This window comes from Notamacropus eugenii, chromosome 6, assembly GCF_028372415.1.
Source record: "Notamacropus eugenii isolate mMacEug1 chromosome 6, mMacEug1.pri_v2, whole genome shotgun sequence".
Taxonomy (NCBI): Eukaryota; Metazoa; Chordata; class Mammalia; order Diprotodontia; family Macropodidae; genus Notamacropus; species Notamacropus eugenii.
The window spans coordinates 282,797,209-282,816,276 of NC_092877.1; the positions used below are offsets into that span (position 1 = coordinate 282,797,209).

The following is a 19,068-nucleotide window of genomic DNA, read 5'->3' on the forward strand; positions in this document are numbered from 1 at the left end:
ATATATTATTTTCTAAATCAATGGTGACTATAATGACAGACTAGTCAGTTTAACAAAATTATCATTTCACAATGATGATACATAGATGACATATATACATACATACATACATATGTATATGTATGTATATTAATATACACACAAATTTTACTGACTTTAGAGGGCAAAACACAAATACATTTGAAACTAAACTTTGATATAAAGTAAGATTTCTTTCTAACCACTAACTCTTTTATCTATACCTAGAAAAACATCTCGTATCAGGTTGTAACACTTCTTACTTAAACACAAAATCCATGAAGCATCATAACGTAATACATTTTGACACTTTGGGTGATGAGGGCAGAAGTCTTTTTTTTTTCTTTTTAAATAATAGCTTTGGTTTCTGTGAGATCATTTTTAATCTGTTTACTTCACTGAATCGTTCTTTTCAAGCTGTTCTCCTACCCACTCCTGGGGTAAGGCCAGAGGAAAGAGGTTAGAAATTAGTTCAAAGTATTTAGTTTTTATATATGGCAGCATTCTATCAGGTTTGTCAAATACTAGAATAGGTTACTAGAGATTGAGTGGAATGGAGACAGAGGGATATTGGCAAGGTCAGCTAAATAATGTCACAGTTCATTTTGTAATAGGTGGTTTGTACCTATGATTCGTCTCCTCATATATGCTATATATAGCATATACATACATGTATACACATATGTATTTATTTTATATGATCTATAATTTATGGATATATTTGTTATTTTGGATTTTTGTAATTATAAATGCTATCCTTTAAGAATATAAATTAGTTGACAATGCTTACTAGAAAATGTGTACATTCATAGAGCCATTTATTACCTTCTACTGAATTATTTCATTGGAATAAGGCACCTCAATATATGAAGTACTGAAGAGAAAGCTCTGAATGGTTGTTAACCTGTTTATTGAACCAGTAATACGCTTTAGTGATTAGCCCTGGAGAATTGACAGCTAAATAAGAAATTTAGACCGTAAATACATTTAATGGCACTTGTTTGTTTCTTGCTTTACCATATAGCCTCTTATGAGTTAATAACCACCTGATCGAAGGATGAACTCCTGGGCTTTGGGAAATATACAGGTTAATGTTTCATATAGTCCAACCAAGGTCATGAGAACAAGTCTCTTCCTCTATGAGATGAAGATAAGGACTTGACATGTGATTTCACTGTGATACAGAATTTCCAAGTGAGCAAACTCTTTTAAAATAATGATGACAGGCATCTTATTTTCTTAGATATTTGCCCAGAGCACTGAGAGTTTAAGGGACTTTCCCAGGGTCATATATTCAGTTAGTATCTGATGTGAGATTTGAATCCAGGTCTAGCTGGCTCCCGACTTAACTCTCTATCTACCACACTACCCTGGCTCTTGCTTCTCTAGGAGAAGACTCAATACATTTACAAAGACAGCAATAAATAGAGCCAAACTCCCTCCTCTTTCTTTTCTTTTTCTTTTTTTTTTCTGTTGCTCTTTCAATCAATTACAATCCCCAAAGTACCCAGAATATAGATCTGGGAGCACAGTTAACTGAAAACACCTGCTTTGACACTAATGATTGCTGCTGAATCCCTGGGAAGCAAGGGAAATTGGTGAAGAAGGCTCATTGCTGTATCAGAGAGGGGATTTGTACTGTACTGAAACCATATCTTGTTATGGTTTCTCCCAACCACCCCCACCACGCAGCATAATAAGTAGGTATGTAAGTAGCCCGTTTGAGATAATAATAAATAGGAAATAGGAAGAGTGTAAAAGAGAACATAGAAGCCACTTTCAGAAAGCTGCATCCCAAACTATTAAATTATTAAAGCTACACATAAAGACTATGTGCTAAATTAGGAAAACCCAGATAGGCCTCTGTAGAACAGCCCTCAGTACCACAAACTGCCCCTTGTTCTATAAGGGCCAGAAAAGTCCCAGACATGCACAGTAAAGCTAGAGAAGCATTAGACTAATAAAGGATCCCTAAACAGTCACTGATAACTTTAAGATAATATTGATATGTTAATGACTGAACCCCAAGCTGGCCTGGATAAATATTAAGCCTACCCATGCTACAGAATCCTTTAAGGATGGGACCCCCAGATGTACTCTTGAGCAACTCTTCTACCTGCTCTGGGTTCTTGTTGCCTGAATCTCCAATTCTGAAACTCCGATCTGCAGTTACATTAGTGATCCTCTTTGTTCCTCTTCCTCCTCTCCCCTGTTCTCCATACCATCTGCTTTCACCTCATTCTCCATGTGCTGTCTACCTCTGTAGTCTCTGTGCCTTATTAAAATGTGATTTATGGATTAGTCCTCATTTGGTGCCAACATGATTTTTCCAATGAACCACACTTATGAACAAGGCTTGTTCATCCTGACCCAACCCTGGTACACATTTGTGGTTACCTTCCTTTATAACACAAACCTAGGGCACCAGAGTTGGGACTACTTATTCGTGGAGGCACCAACTGTGGATAAGTTTGCCATGGTGATTCCATTCATAAATAGGGGTACCTCCTCCTATCATTGGACTATAATAGAATAGGACTTTCCCTATATAAAAAAAGAAAAGTGGCAAAATACTTTTTGATCCAAAATTTGATCTGATGCAGACTTGAAAATTTGTAGCATTCCACTAAACCTAGTCCTCCTGAGGCCTTTCTCAGCTATAAAATATATATCTTTCAATAAATCTCATTTGGATACATGAGTTCTATACCTATGTTCTCATTTTTCATTCCTAGTGTGAATATTTATTTGCCACAAAAAAGTCAATTGTTTGGAAAGGCATTTGCTACTAATGATATGAAGTAATGTGAACAGGGTAAAATGCTCAATTTCCCTTTCCATTCTATGATTCTACAAATCTAGAAAATGATATTATTGAGAATGGGGGGTGGGGAATGACTGATTAATAAACTTCCTTCCCTCAAGGTTTAAAATAAGAAAGGCATGACACTTTTGCCTTGAGGAAGAGAATTAGTCTAAGTGTTCTTTTAAGGAGTCTACCAGTTCTATGAACTTAAAGGAAGTCGTAATTAGATAATCACAGAAGCTTAGAGATTGAAGGGACCTCAGAGACCATCAAATCGAACCCATGTCTGAACAGAAACTCCTTTTTTACAACGTATTTCACTAGAAGTCACTCAGCCTTTCTTTGAAGATCTCTCCTGGGGGTAGGCAGACCCCTGATGCTACTTTAATTTTTGGATAGTTTGAATTCTTAAGTTTTTCAGTATCTCAAACTTGAATCTTCTTTGTAATTTTTACTCATTGTTCTACTTTAACCCAGTACCAGCTAGTTCTAAGTGGTAGTTAAAACCTTTAAAGATAAAGAAGATAATTATTTTGCAGGTGAATCCAGATCAAAACCCATTGGTATAATTTCAGATCCTCACCCTAGATCATGAGTTAGGGGAAAGAGCAAGATAGCTGTAGAAGCATGACTCTTTCTTTTGGTGGGAGGAGGAGGAGGCAGGGAGGGACGTGATTACCTTTTCAGTTCTTTTCTTGGATGCTTTTCAAGTTCCCCACATCCTTCTTAGTTGTGACATGACAGGGAATGACAGGAAGATGATTTCACAATTGGAAAATTCTTTCCTCCTATTTCTTTACTTCGGTATTGTATTGGCATTATTAACCTCAATGTTACATGGCTGATTCAGTACACTTGAAGATAACTGGTAGGTATCTTTTTGTCTTAGCTCCAAATAACCAGCGGCTGCCATGCTTGGCATCAATCAGTCAATCAATCAATCAACCTAAAAGCATTTATTAAGCATCTACTTGAATAGAGAAATAGCCTTGAAGCCAGAAAGAGCTTCAAGTCCTACTTTGGACACATTCTGGCTTTGTGATACTGGTTAAATTATATAATTTCTGGGTGCTCTTCTCAAGTCCCGCAGAGAATATGCCCAGCTATTCTGGCAAAGTGTTTGCTAACTTGGGAGTTCACTATACCAGTGAAATCAAAGGTCTATTTCTCTCTCTTTATAGTATGTTCCAAGCATTTTGCTAGTTTCTGAGGACACAGAGATGAAAGTAATATATAGCTCTTGCCCATGAGGAGCTTACATTCTATAATGGGAAAAAAATATATAGGCATATAAGCACATGAGAAATGTGAATAATTAAGTGGGAGGGGTAGCTAGTGGGAAATCAAGCAAAGCCTAATTTTGAAGGTAATAGGTACTTAAATTTCAACAAACATCCTTCCTGCCCCATCTTAAGTTTCTGGATTTAAACACCTTGTATCCAACCTTAACACTTTGAACTTGGTTTTATTGAAAGACAACTGTCATCTACTGGACTGAATGATGGAATTAAGAGTTAGGAACCTCTGAATTCACATCTTGCTTTGCTTACATACTAGCCATGAAACTTTTGGTAAACCACTTAATATCCTTTTTTACTCTGTAATATTGATATGTTAATGATTGAACTCTAAGTTGGATAGGAATAGCATCTCACAGGATTGTTTTGAAGCTTAGATGAAATAATATATGTAAAGGATTTTGCAAATTTTGAAGCACTATATAAATTCAATTACTCTTCCTCCTCCTCCTCCTCCTCCTCCTCCTACTCCATTTATTTTTGCTCATTTTGAGAACTATTGCTTACCTCATTGCATTGTGAAGGCTAACTAGTAAATGACTCTAAAGTATGTGGATAACATAAAGTGCTTCATTAAATATGAAATTAGGCTAAATGAAACCATCATATATAAGAACAACAGAAATGGTGCTGCCAATATACTCTTATACAAAACTCTGCTTCACATAACAACAACAATAGCAAAATCCACAAGAGATTAATTTTGAACTAAAAGAGGAGAAAAAACATCAGTGGGTACATTTAGCAGTAGCCTTTTCTTTGCAGGATGTCTCTGAGCCAGATGTTGGTATGTGTTTTTTATGGACCCCTGAAAAAGTGGGGAGGAAGAAACAGTAATCAACTAAGTGGATTTTCAAATCATCCTTTCCATTTATTGCTCTGTGTAGACTCTGGGCAAAATGGTGACTAAGCTGCCTTTTACCATCCTCACAGCTAGCTCAAGTTTTGCAGGTGTGATGATTTCATCTTTATGAATATAAATAAGCCAAAGATGCTCCTGGAAGACTTTTAAAATTCATTTTAGAAGAACCTATTAGAATGTTTATGTTTACTAACCAGCAATTAAATATGCTAATATGCAAAAGGGCCAGGAAAAGTGTCTCTAATTCATAAAATTCAATGTGCCAAAGGATAAGGTGGGTTTCTTTTCTATTTGAAAACTAAGGCTTAATGTCATATATCGAGATCAGTTGGAACAAGGTATATAAGGAAATTCAATTAGCACAAGGAAATCCCTTGAGTTCCTTCCTCTAGGAGAAAGGCTGGAGCGATCCTTGTAAAGCATGTAACACCCAGCATGGTGTTTCACACATAATGAAAGCTCAACAGATACATTTTTGATTGAGTTATTGAATTGTGCCTCTCCAAACTGAGAGACAAGGCATGACAGAAGTCCAAGGAGATATACAATTAAACAAGGTAGGGGGTGTTTAACCTTTTTTGTGTGTGTGTCATGGATTCTTTTATAGTCTAATGAAGCTTATAGATTCCCTTTCAGAATAATACTTTTAAATGAATACAATAAAAAGTCTAGGATTAAAAAGGAATCCAATTACATTGAAATATAGCTATCAAAATATATTAAGAAAAAACCCAAATACATAGATCCCCAAATCTATCCATAATCTTTTTGAGGGGTTGTGGACTCCAGGTTAAATAACAACAAACAATAACTACAACCCAGAGTTAGGTAGAGGAGAGGACAAGAAAAAGAGGGGGAAGGCAAGAGGGCCACTTGAGAGATTTGCAACCAGAACAGTGTGGAATTAAAATGATCCACAGAAATACTTATTGTTCCTCCTTTCTCAGCACACCCTGAAGGAGTGTGAAGGTATGACTGAATCTTTATGAAAATAAGGGTTTACTTGATGTGAAATATCAGTATACTCATTGAGGGCAAAGCCATTTTTCCCTTATGTTACCTAGAACAGTACTTTGAGCATAGTAGGCACTTAAGAAATGCTTGTTGGATTGGGTTCGGTTGGATTGATTAAACTAGACTGACCGGTATGCTCTGAGACAAGTAATTGTGTAAGGAATAGTTAATAAGTTCATCTGAATAATATAAAGCGCTACATAAATGTGAGATAGTATTAAAATTCAGATATCGGTAGTAGCAATTATTCTGTGTACACACCAGAGTTAAAATTCTCCCCCAATACTTTCTATTTGTATGAACTTGGAGAAGACACTTAACGTTCTTGACCTCTGTTTCCTCTTTATAAAATGAGAAGATTGTATTAGATAGTCTTGTAACATCCCTTCTACTTCCAAATCTATAATTCTTTGAGCCTGAATAGCATTTATGCCCACATGCTGAAACATACAACTTCTAGATAACTGTCACTTATCTATCTATTTCTGTCAGATGAATAGAATAGAAATCTTATAGCTTGGTCCAAATTAGAATACTGTAAGGAGAAATGCGAGTCCTTTTTTAAATCCATTGGCAGTAGTCATTGGAAAGGTGGCAGCTGCTCACTGGCTCTCAGTCTTTGGCCTCAGCTTTCTCATTGTGACCTTACAGGGTATTTCAGTGATTTAAGGTTATTCAAAATTTATTGAACATTTTTAGTAAGAGGCAAGAGACATGGTTAGGGCTCAGGCTGATAAATGGTAGCTGTTGTATTCCTGACTGACTACAGTGATGATTTCCAAAAAGAACAATGCTGTGGAGCTAGGCTTCCCTGAACTTGACTGTTGACCATAGCCAGCTTGAGAAACAGCATCCTGTTCCTCATCCAACTTGTCAGCATAGGCCTCAAATGGTGTTCTTTAGGTGGCAATGAAAAACAAAGTACTTCAGCCTTATCAACACCTGCTATCTCAGTCTGAACACACAGAAAAAGAATACAGGATGATTTCTTTTAAGCAATCAAAAGTCATAAAGGAATAATTTCAATGGACTATGGTCACATCTCTTCATTCTATAAGGGAAGAAGGAAGAGAGGGAAAGGAACGGGAGAGAGTGGAGGAGGAAGGGAAGGAAAAGACAAAGGTAAATAAGAGAGAGAGGGAAAGAAAGATGAAAGGGAGAGTGGGAGAGGAGAAAGAAAGAAATCTGAGGTAGAACATGTAGAATTTCAAGACGTAACTTACTAGACTATAGAGCCCACAGGATTACAAGTCATAGGAAGCTGAGATGAATGAAAAGCTCAAGAGACAAAGTTTCTGGGAAATTAATAATTTATTTATTAGACTACCAAATAATCAATAAATTGATGGTCACTGGTCTCTCTCAGTAACCAAAAACAAAACCATGGAGATCTCTAAATACTTGCATACCTTTGGAAAAGGAGGTGAAAATCAACCCTGATTGGTGAACAAACAATTAATGAGAGGGAGGCTAAAAGTTTTCAGATCCTCCTCCTGAGAACAGAACTTGATCAGCTTCCAGCTGAGTATCCATCTCCACCTAGACCACTCCCATTGAACAATGGAGTGGGAGTATGTTCGTCCTTTTGTTGCCTGAAAACCATGCCATCAGAGAAATAATGACATGACTTGCACTTGACCTTGTTTTGAGTGAGGTAGGGCTGTGTAGGTCACCAACCTCACTTCTGCTCCAGAGTCATTTGAATCCAGTGACCAGATATACATCAGGATGACTGGAGATGACCCAGAATGAGGCAGTTGGGGTTAAGTGACTTGCCCAAGGTCACACAGCTAGTGAGTGTCAAGTGTCTGAGGTGAGATTTGAACTCAGGTCCTCCTGACCCCTGCACTGGTGCTCTATCCACTGCACCACTTAGCTGCCCCTGGAATGGGAGTAGGGGGAGTTTCAAGGATGTGAGCCTAGTGCTTTAGGGCTGGAATTAAACCCAGATCAGATTTTATTTATACTTTAATCAGAAGCAAACTCTCTTAGTTGGGTAGGGTCCTTTCCACAATTGAGGTGAACATTCCCAGAGGATTAGACCAATCTCATCACTAGTCTTGGCCTTCAGAGATTGAATGACCTATAAGGATTGGTCTTTAAATGAGGAGATAGAAAGGAAAGAGAAACTAACAAAAAAACCCTAAACAAACAAAACCCCTCCTCAATCCTAATTTGATCATTAATATAATAGAAAAATAATCACTTCTCTCAGAGCTAAAGGATGGTCATGAATAGTAACCCCTCCCACATAGGCAGATAGAGCATACACATTTCTTCATATCATGCTTGTCAGGTGGTTTACACTGGTGATGTGGTTCCTAAGCAATCCCTTAACACAATAAAAAGCCCCTTCTTAGGGCAACTTCCCACCTTCTTAAATCAGGTAGATTCTTCCAACCAGGCTAGCTGCATTTACCCTGACTATAGTCCTGTCATTCTAAAGGAAAAGAGAAATCAGGGTGGGTCTTGGCATTCAGCTGAACTAGAACTAGAACTCTCACCATGTGTACTTGGTCTTTATTCAATACCTGAGTCCCTACAAATTAAGTAAATCCTTGATTTTGTCACCTCATTTGCAGCATCATGATACCTGAATTTAGATGGCTTCCTGAGGTTCTGATTTTGGTATAGATCTATTTTGGTATAGATCCATCTTTTCATTCTTGCTCCTTCCCTTACTCCCTTATTTTCTTTATTTATCCTTCCCTTTTTCTTTCTCTCTTCCTCCTTTTCTCCTTTTCCCTTCCTTTTTTCTTCCTTCCTTCCTCCTTCTTTCTTCCTTCCTTCCTTCCATCTTTTCTTTCTCTTTTTAACCATTTTCTTCCTTCCTCTTTTCTTCTCTCCTTTTCTTGCCTCCTGTAGAGCCAATGTAATATTCACAGCGCCTATGGCGGCCATGAATATCATGGCACAATTCTGAATCTCTACATACCACAGACTCTCCACATTGAAGACAGAACCAAAACATTTATTCAGACCCTAGAAAGCCAAATCCATCATAGCAGCAAAAATCTACACATAGTAACAATGCAGAGGACAGCACCATCTGCAAGCCTTCCCCACTGCCAAGCTTCCCGTGAACCATCTCTCTTAAACAAAATCACAAACAAGCTCTTTCACTCATACTAGCCAACAGCCTCCTTCCTAGCTCTGACTTCTATGGCAGGTCATATGGGCTTATTAAGGGATGGGAAAGATCTTCCCATTATGAAGGAAAATTACATTAACAATAAGCAAAATTGTATTATCAATATACACCCTCACCTTTCCTTTACTCTCTAACTTTCCTTTATTTAGTCATTCTGTCTCCCTACTGCTCTTTCCTCCTCCTCCACTCTTTCTTTTCTATTCTCCCTTTCTCCTTTTTTCTCTCTTTCTTCCTATCCATCTTTCTTTTTTCCTTTCCTGCCTCCCCCATCTTTTTTCCTTTCTCCTCTCTCCCTCCCTCCCTTACTTTTGAATGCCCTTGGCAGTTCTGGTACAGCAGAGTCACAATCATCTAAGTAAATGCGACTAAAGACTTCACTGATGATCTGAAATTTGCTTAATAATGAAAACCTGGAATGAATGAAGCATGCTTGGCTTTTTAAGCTGAAAATCATCAGTACAACAATGGGGCCTAAAGATTCCATTAGCATTCCATCAGATCTCAGGCAGCAATCTGCACTGTAAAGTGTACTAAAGGCACTTTTTTCTACCTCTTTTTTCTTTTTCTGGCAAAAAATGTTCACTCTGGTAATCCTAGAAGTTTATTAATTGAGTTTGGGATAACTGAAGCTGAGTTTTTTTTTCTTCTTTTTTGTTTGTTCATTTTATGCAAAGAGCTTTCAGGGTAGCTATTTTGTTCCTAGTTTCTGTCAGTATCCAGAAAGAAGTGAGTTGAACAGAAACTATTAAATGGTTGAGTTACAAAGGTCAGAAAGGAATTTGATTAGGGAGTTCCTGTAAAATCAGGCATTCTCTCTCTTAGGCTATTTCAGCCTGTACATGCATTATAGAACAATGGCAGCCTCTAACTTTCACATAAAAGGTATGTGCTCAGAGTTCATTCATTGTCAGTTGTATTTGGGGATTTGGAATGTTGTTCCCTCCAACAAACACACAAATAACAGAAAACATAGTGACTATGTTCCCAGGATGATTCCCTCCCTTAAATTTATTTAATTTATAATCTAGGAGAAGGTAATGGAAAACAAAACTATTGTAAATGTATCATGCACCATTTTGATTGCATAGGGATCCCAGACATGTTTGGAAATGAACCTCTAGCAGCATTAGTTGGACTAACCCTAACTCAAACTAATTCATTTTGAGGTGTAAATGACTGGCATGACAATTATTCAATTAGGACAGAAAGGAAAAGGGAGCAAAAATCCCTTAAGTGGATTTCTTAATATTTCCCTAAATCCCTATGACCTCAGTAGTACAGTTGGGAAGAAGGAGGGAAGGTGGTAACAGGAATTTCTAAGTAGTTTAGTCATTTTTATGAACTGCATATTCTTTCTTCCCAAACAGTTGTTTCATTAATCTGAGACTCGTGCTAAAAGGTCCCCTCTTTGCTCCATTAGTATAGTTAGAAGTAGGTGAGATCAGGTTGGTTCTTCAGGTCCAATTTAGACAAGAATCATATATAGGCAGAGGAAGTTGATTTCAATACTTGGAGAAAAAGTCCTGGAATCATTAGTATGAAGGGGTGAAATGGGAATTACATTGGCTATACTGTAGTCCCATTGAGAACAGGGACTATCTTTGTAACCCCTTGATTTTCTGACACATAGGAAGTACTTAATAATGTCTAGTGACTGATTATTTGATATACAACATAGAACTTTTTACACATTTTGTAGGTTAGGAGCCCTGATGTAGCAAATGAGAGGCAGTAGAAAGAGAAAATCATTGGCTGAAAAACTCTGCAGTTGAGTATGAGTTGAGGAAAGATATATATCCTTTTCTTTGAGGCTCTAATTTATTCTGACTGACATGACCTGGCATAGCACTCAGCAAGGATTCTTATTATTTCTTTTTCCCTGTCAGTCTTGAGAGAGATGCCCCATTCAATAAAACAGATCTGAGATAAGTAATGGGCATGTTTCCTGTATTCTCCTTTCTTTCAGCATTTGATGCGTATCCAACTCTAAGTCTTCACATTTCTCAGTTTCACCCTCTTTTCTTCCTCTCTTCCTCTGACCTAACTAAAGACTAGTACTAAGTCATTTAGGTATTTATTTACATCCCCGATGCATCATAATGACCAAAAATTAGTGTATTTTCCCTTCTGAGAGAAGGTCTGCAATTAAATAAGGGGTGGGGGATCCAGAAAAAGGAGGATGAATCTGTATTAGGAAATGGTTAATGTAATAGGGGCATATGTTTCAGAACTGTAAGGGACCTTAGAGTTTAACTAGATTAGTTCTCTAATGAGAAAAGTGAGACCTACAGAAATTAAAGAATTTGGACAAAGTCACAGACTTGGTAAAGAGGAAAATGAAGATTCAGACTGAGACTGATCTGCTGACTCCAAATTCTCTGATCAATTGACTATTGGAAATGCTGTATAGATAATTTGAAAAGAAGGTGGCCACGGGAATACATCTTACTCCTTGACATGGTATATGTCACTATTTGGATATAGGGGAAATAGATGTAGAAACTCATACATATTTCAACCTTGCTTTTTCCTATCCCCATATTTGGTCACCAACATTGTGGATTATATCTCTTAAAAAGGTACAATTCAATTAGATTGAAGAAACTTTTTTTCTTTTTCAAATGAGTGGCAGCATAGCCTAAGGATAGAGTATGTACTGACTTTGGAGTCAAGAATACCTAGGTTCAAGTCCTACCTTTGACATATACTGGTTATATGATTCTGAGAAGGTCCCTTAGCTGGCTATATGATTCTAGGCAACTCCCTTAGCTGTGTGGGTTACAAAATTCCAATCTGAAATAAAAATTGGAGAGATAGAGTTTTGAGCATGATCAATCAATTTAGTAGGGAGACTGGTAGACCCTAATCAACTGGGTCCAAGACCTTCCTCACAGTCCGAGACTCTGATGCTTAGTGGCAGAGGGATTTTATAGATATTAGGGAGTCCTTCAGAGATCCCCTAGTCCTTGGGAGATTTCTTTCAGAAGCATGACACTTCCTATGGTTAGCTAATCCTTAGAAGCATGAGAGTTCCCATGATTGGTCAAGGTCAATATCCATCAATCCCAACCACTTTGTCAGCAGGTCTTTCATACATCATCAGCTACAGTTCATCAGCTGTAGGCCATCTTAACAGGGACTTTCCAAAGGTCATAAGACCCTGTCAATAACATCTCAGGGACTTCTATAGGGCATAAAACCCTCCCTGCAAGGTCTTGGGCCTTCTACAGGCTATTAAACTATGGTACTTGACCAAAAGTATCCTAGGGACCAAGGAACTTGTAGGTTCAAAGTAAAGGTCAATTAGAAATAGCAGTAGTAATTCATAGGAGTAGGAGGCTTAGAGGGGTTATTATAAGTTTCTGATACATATGTAAATCTTTATAACATGCTTAACTATTTCAGTAAGTTTCTATCCTATAAATCAAATATAAATGATAAAATCATCAATACATAATGAATTACTTAATGTTAAGTCTCTTCCTTACAGCATTAACAAACATCACCAAACCAAACTTAATTCTATTGATCCCAATTACTGATACAATCATGGATACCCTCTAAATCACAGTGGTCTGAGTAAATACTTCTTAAATTGAGGATAATCAAATAATAATCAAAATTATTCTCACAGCTGGCTATATGACTCTGGACAAATATCTCTCAATGTGCCAGACAATTTTCTATGATAGTGTTTCTCATAAATCAATTGCAGCTAAACTCTAGGATTTTTGCCATTGAACTCATCAGTTATGAAGGGATGTTCTTTCTTGCTATGCTAGGGTAGCGATTAGAAGACAGATTAGAATATGGTCTCTTTGGAACCAGAAAAGGACTATTCCCATTTAAATATATATGGGGGTGGAAAAATCAGAGGATTATTTTCCTTTATCTCTCTTATTACTTAATACTGAATTATCTTGGAAATGTTTCAGTCCAAGTCATTGCATAATAATAATTATAATTATAACCATGTTTATATAGCACTTTAAATTTTACAGAACAGTTTACAAATATTTTCTCTTTTTATCCTTACAGAAACCTTGGAAAATAAGTGGTCAAGTGACTTGCTCAGCATCATACAGCTAGTAAATAGGGGAAGCACAATTTGAATTTAGGTGTTTTCATTTCCAGTTGTAACAGTAAACACCCCCACATACACGGGGCGGGGGAGGCTGTTGTCACAGGTTCTTTGATCTGCTTCTCTAAAAGGAAAGATAACTTTGGAGGGATTAACAATCACTTTAATCAAGCATATGTATCATTCAGTTAGTTCAAGGGAAAAACTCAGCACCCTGAACTTCGGAGAAAATAGAGAGAAATCAAAGATCAACAGACATGACTTCCTCTGTCTGACCATAATCAATACATACATCACAATTCAACAGACAGGTTCAACTGTCTGAGCTTAGTTACCAGAGAGGGAAGAATCAACATCTGGGTTTTCAAAGCTAGGGGTGGGACATCTCCTTACTGGCTTCCCAGAGTCCTCCTCTGGCCAAACAAACACTGTCAGTCAGTAAGCCCCAAAATAAAACCACACCTCAGAGTCTTTATACACTTTTTAGAGCCAGAGGGCATCACATCCCTGGAGAACCAATGCCTCCTTAACAAAAGGTGTGGACCTTCCTACAAATCTTCCCAGGCCAGACAAGGGTTGGAAAAGATCCTCCTTAATCACATTATTCAGAGGCACTTTTAGTAAAACAAAAACAGCAAAGGATCCTACTTTGCTTGCCCTTAGACTGGTTCTGTCCTTTCTCTATTGTACTTAGACTAGAACGATCAACCAATACTAATTCAATTACCTACTACACTCTAGGCACTGAATATTTCAAGTTCTTTCTCAGAATAGCTATAAAGCAAAACCTATTTATTATCTGTCTAGCTATGGAGAATAATATATATCATATAGGCATATATATATATAGTTGTATAAATGAAGTTTCATAATAATTATAAGACAAGAAAGTAGCCTTCTCATGAACAAATAGCCTCCAATTGTCCCTTTCTTTATTCTGATAGTGTGTTACAGAATACATTTGTCAATTCATCTTCTAGTTCTCTAGAACGGGAAGCTGATTGATCTCTTAAAGAATTCTGAATTTGGTTGTTGTTGATGAACAGACACTAAACACAACTGACAAAAAAGTTAGGGAATAAAAAATCAGGTAAGATTTGATGCATTTTGAGAAAGCAGATGAATCAGAAGAAGCCTTAAGAATCCTTGTTGAATTTTTAAGGTCAAGAGAATAATTTTGAATCAAATTCGAAAAGAGAATATGATATCTCCTTTTTGTTTGAAACTGAATTACGTTTATTGGTGAATTCCATTCTTTGTATCCTTTGTACCCATCTACAACTCATTTTACTTGTTAAGACACTGAAATTCTAAAGGAGACAACCTGTCATCTAGACTCTAGAAGTGGTTTTTAGAAGTATTCATAGTACTAAATTTCTTATCATGTTTATACCATCTTCTTTCAATTTATCTTTTCATATTGGCTTTCTGGACCCCAAGATAAATTTATAACTCAATTCTCCTTCAGTGTATGTCTACGTCTACAAAAAAAAAAAAAAAAAAAAAAAAAAAAAGGGAAGCAAATATCATTGGTCTCTACTAGCAATAAGAGAAGGCTGTTGTAGTCTAGTGAAATATGGATTAAAGATAGATATACCACTGACCTGTTTCTTTGGTACCATGATTTCTAAGGTATTAACCTTTCCCTTATTCACTTTTCACAACTTTTATAGGGTCTTATGAGATGAGTAAGGCTAAGGTTCAGTAGTATTGACTGTTGAGTTGTAATTAAGCAGCAGAATAGCAGGTGAACTCAATAGAAATATAAAACTCATCATTTTTATGAACCACATTATTTGAGCACAAAAAATATTGGGAAAGATTTTTAAACTAATGTCCAGTAAAATTATTAATACTTGCTATAACTACTTTCTCTTTCAAATAGGTCATAAGCAAAAGCTAATAAAAGATATGACAGGTGTGTGTGTGTGTGTGTGTGTGTGTGTGTGTGTGTGTGTGTGTGTGTGTGTAACAAAGGAAAAGCCATTCAGTTTAAAAAGTTTCAAGGTTATTTGACCTCAAAAAAGGTAGTTATAAAAATGAGGTACAAATGGTTGTTTGTATTTGTCTCAATATCCAGGAAGTATTTAATGAAACAACAGTGGGCAAGAAATATGATGCAGTACTATAGCAGAATGTAAGTTTATTTAGATCAGGGACTGACTGGCTCTGTGTGTGTTTGTGTGTGTGTGCTCATGCACATTTTTATCTCCAAGTTTAGCACATTGCCTGGTACACAGATAGTGTTTAATAAACTAATGACCATATATTGTGTTTGTTTGTTTCCAAGGAGGTAATACTGCAATTCCCTGACTGTGGGCATACAAAACATTCAGTAAGTAGGCACTAATTAGTAGGCCGCTTTTAGCTCCTGTTTTAATTTTTTCTCCTCTCTGAAATGAAATAACTACAAAGTAACTGAAAGTTCCATGAAAATCTGAAACCAGATTTCTTAGATGCCATGTAGAACCTGTACTTTGGGGTAGAAATTTTCCTGGTTTAGGTGTCTAGGGGACCTGATTTCAAATCCTGTCTCTGACACTTGCAACTTATATGAACATTTGAAAGACAACTAATTACCTTAATTTCCTCAATGGTAAAAATGAAGATGTTGAACAAAATGTCTCCTAAGTTAACCTTCCAGCTAAAGTCTTTGCTTAGTTTTAATTCCCTTCAACCTTAAAGATGCTTATTGTAGCCTTATTGCAAGGTAATAATTACTTAGCAAGGAATATCATGCCTTTCCTGACTCACTAGTTAAACAATATAAGATGTTCCTTATATTCCTAATAATAATGTTATTATTTTACTGTTAGGAGTTAGGAAAAGTGGGCTCTAATCTCAGCTCCTTCATTCATTAATTATGTGATCAAACAGAACTCTTTGATCTATTTCCTTATCTGGAAAATGAAGTCTTTGGACTAGGTAGCCTCTATGGTCCTTTCTAGATCTAAAACTGCAATTTTATTATATTTAGTGATTCTAATATATGAAGTTAATATTCTTCTGTGACTTTATAAATCAGCACAATATTTCACAGATAATTCAACCTATGATTTTATCAGTCAGCACTCTACCAAAGAAGAAACTATCAGTGCATTTGTAGACAGCTTCTAGTTGTTTTCCATACAAGTGACTTCTCTATCTTCTTCTCTTTTTCTCTTTCATTTACCCTCACATTCTGCAGTGATTCACTTTTAGGTGGGGTGTTATGTGGTTTATTTCATAATGTTTCAGGACTGTTTCTCCTCTATCACTTCAACTTGTCTCTTGCTTTGACCATTGCCTTCTTGTATATTTTTAAAATAGCTCTGCTATCTTTGGTTGTTGTATTTGCTTACCTTTCTTATTTTTCTGTCGTCTGGGATATCTGAATAGCAAATAATGTTTTGAATATCTTTTTAAAAAAATAGGATATCCATCTTTTTTTTTTCCCTTTAATAACTAGGCTCAGTTTTGCAAGGTAGACCACTTTGGGTTGTATCCTGAGTCTTTGTAACACAAGATTCCATTCCTTCTTGTAGTCTCTGGTGCGTTCAGAATAGTCTTTCTTATCGGAATTTTCTTCCATTTATATTTGAAGGTCGTCATCCTGGTCACTTGTAGAATTTGTTATTTTTCATTGGAATTCTTAAATTTAACTGCTGTGTGTCTTGGAGTTTGCTTCCCAGCTGATTATCCTGGAGGCAATCTGTACATTCTTTCAACTGGCCCTTTGTTTTCTATGTTCAGAAGTTTTGCCAGTTTTCTTATAGTAGTTTTTGCATTATGAGGTTTTTTGGTTTTTTTTTGATGTCGTCTTCTGAAATACCAACAATCTTTAAGTTACCCTACCTTCAAGATCACTGTCTTCTGCTTGTATAGAGATCATGATTTTTATATCATTCTTTCTTTTTTTTCCTCTTCTTCCAAATTGACCTTTACTTCATTGTCTTTGTATTTTCAATTGGTTTTTATTTCTATTTCTTTTTTCTGAGAGACTTACCACAGTGAATTCAAGCTTTTTTGTTATGCCAATTATCTTTATTGTGCATTCCATAAATTCTTTTACTTTTCTTTTAAGACCTTCAGAACATCTTTCTTTGGTTTGATTTGGTGCACTATTAGGAACACACTGTGTCCTCTGTTTCATCAACCACTGATGCATTTTTCTTATTTGGTCATAGATGACAAATCTTATTAAGCTGCTCTTGAATCAGTACTTTTTTCTATTATTAATATCTTCCCTGCTGGTTTATCTCCTTATATTCAAGGTTCTTAAATGAATTATTTTCCAAATGAGAGTTTCAGTAGTTTCATTCTTTTTTTCTTGTATTCCTGTATCTCTCACTTTCTGACTCCTTCCCTTTTGATTGCAGTTTCACTGTGGGCTGCACATGAAAACCTTCTAAATTTCCTCTCAAGGTGGGCAATTCATGTTTCAGTAATCTCCTTCTGTGCCACATGAGATTTTTGGGGAGACAGAAATGGCTTCAGATGGATTCTGGGCCTTTTCTTTGGGCTTAGTGGAAAACCACATACATGTCCTGACACTGTTCCATTTGTTTCTTAATTCTTTGACTGAGCTCTGTTGCAGTACGGAATTCTATAATGCTTATGAATTAGGCAGGGCAAGATTCTGTCTTTTGGTTTTCTGAAGTACTGGAATATGGAGACAGCTGAAATTGCTGTATTATCTCATGTACTTAATTAGTATTTTGAAGAGGTTTGAAAAGTCATAAGGATTGAAGAAAACATCTAGTTCTCCATCTTGTTGATCAAGTGACTCATGCGATTCAGTCAAATTTTTAATAATAGTTAAATCTCCTTGAATTTAGGCATGCTGATCCTTAAATATCTGACCAGGCCTATAATAATAGCCTTTCTTTTTCAGTTGGGCTTTTCAGACCTTAATGTCTTTCGGAATTAGTAGGGCAGTTTGCTCAGAGTAGGTCATTAGCAAATGTCTGTTAAATTGAATTGAATTATGACCTCAGGTTAGTGTCTACAACATGAAACAAATGAGTTATTACTTTATGATTTTCATACAATTCTTTGCCTCCTATATAGGATATAAGAAAGAAATGACAAACTATTAAATTGACAAAAAAGAGTTGTGACCTTGGAAACAGTGGGTTTGTAAAAACTCAAAACTGCTTTACAATCCCATAAGAATTTGAACCACCTGAACATGTTTTTACCCAGCTAATGAATTTTCTTAAAGCATAGTAAGAATACATATTATGTAAACAAAGCACAAGATATATGAAGGGTGAAGGTTTGGCTGATGCTTAGTATCTGATAAAATATGATAAATAGTGTGGCCTAGTAGTCTAGAGTACAATCCTACCAAAATGTTGCTTTTCTTTCTTCATTTATCCTTCCTTATTCCTTCTGTTTCATGGATATACATATAGGAACATATCTTATTGGTATACAAAGCTATTCTACTACCCTTATTCACTAACTTGTTTCTGTCTGACCTATTTGTAGAAATGTAACAGTCATAATTCACATCCTGTTTTTTTATCCAGTTGTAATAATTTATGCCTCTTCAATTTTCTCTTACTAGCTTTAGAACAATATTCTAGCCTATCCATATCTTTTTAAATCTTCACTCTGCTTTCCAATATAATAACTCTCTCCCAAGCTTTGTGTTATCTTCATATTAGATAAGCATACTGTCTATAACTTTTCTAAGTCATTGATAAACATAGTAAGTATCACAGAGGCAAGCATTTCATTCTCTATGATTAATCGGAGAGAGGGATGGGGTTCTTTGGCAATTTTTTTCCCTTTGTCCTCAGGTAGGAAGAGCAATATTTATTTTGTACACATTTGGTTGTTTCTTGGCTGAAA

At 36.2% G+C, this 19,068-nt stretch overlaps 1 pseudogene; it reads right to left on the reverse strand.

The window, feature by feature from the left end:
• Positions 1 to 6,723: 6,723 nt before the first annotated feature.
• Positions 6,724 to 19,068, reverse strand: part of LOC140512359 (spliceosome-associated protein CWC15 homolog pseudogene) — a 160,166-nt pseudogene continuing 147,821 nt past the window's right edge.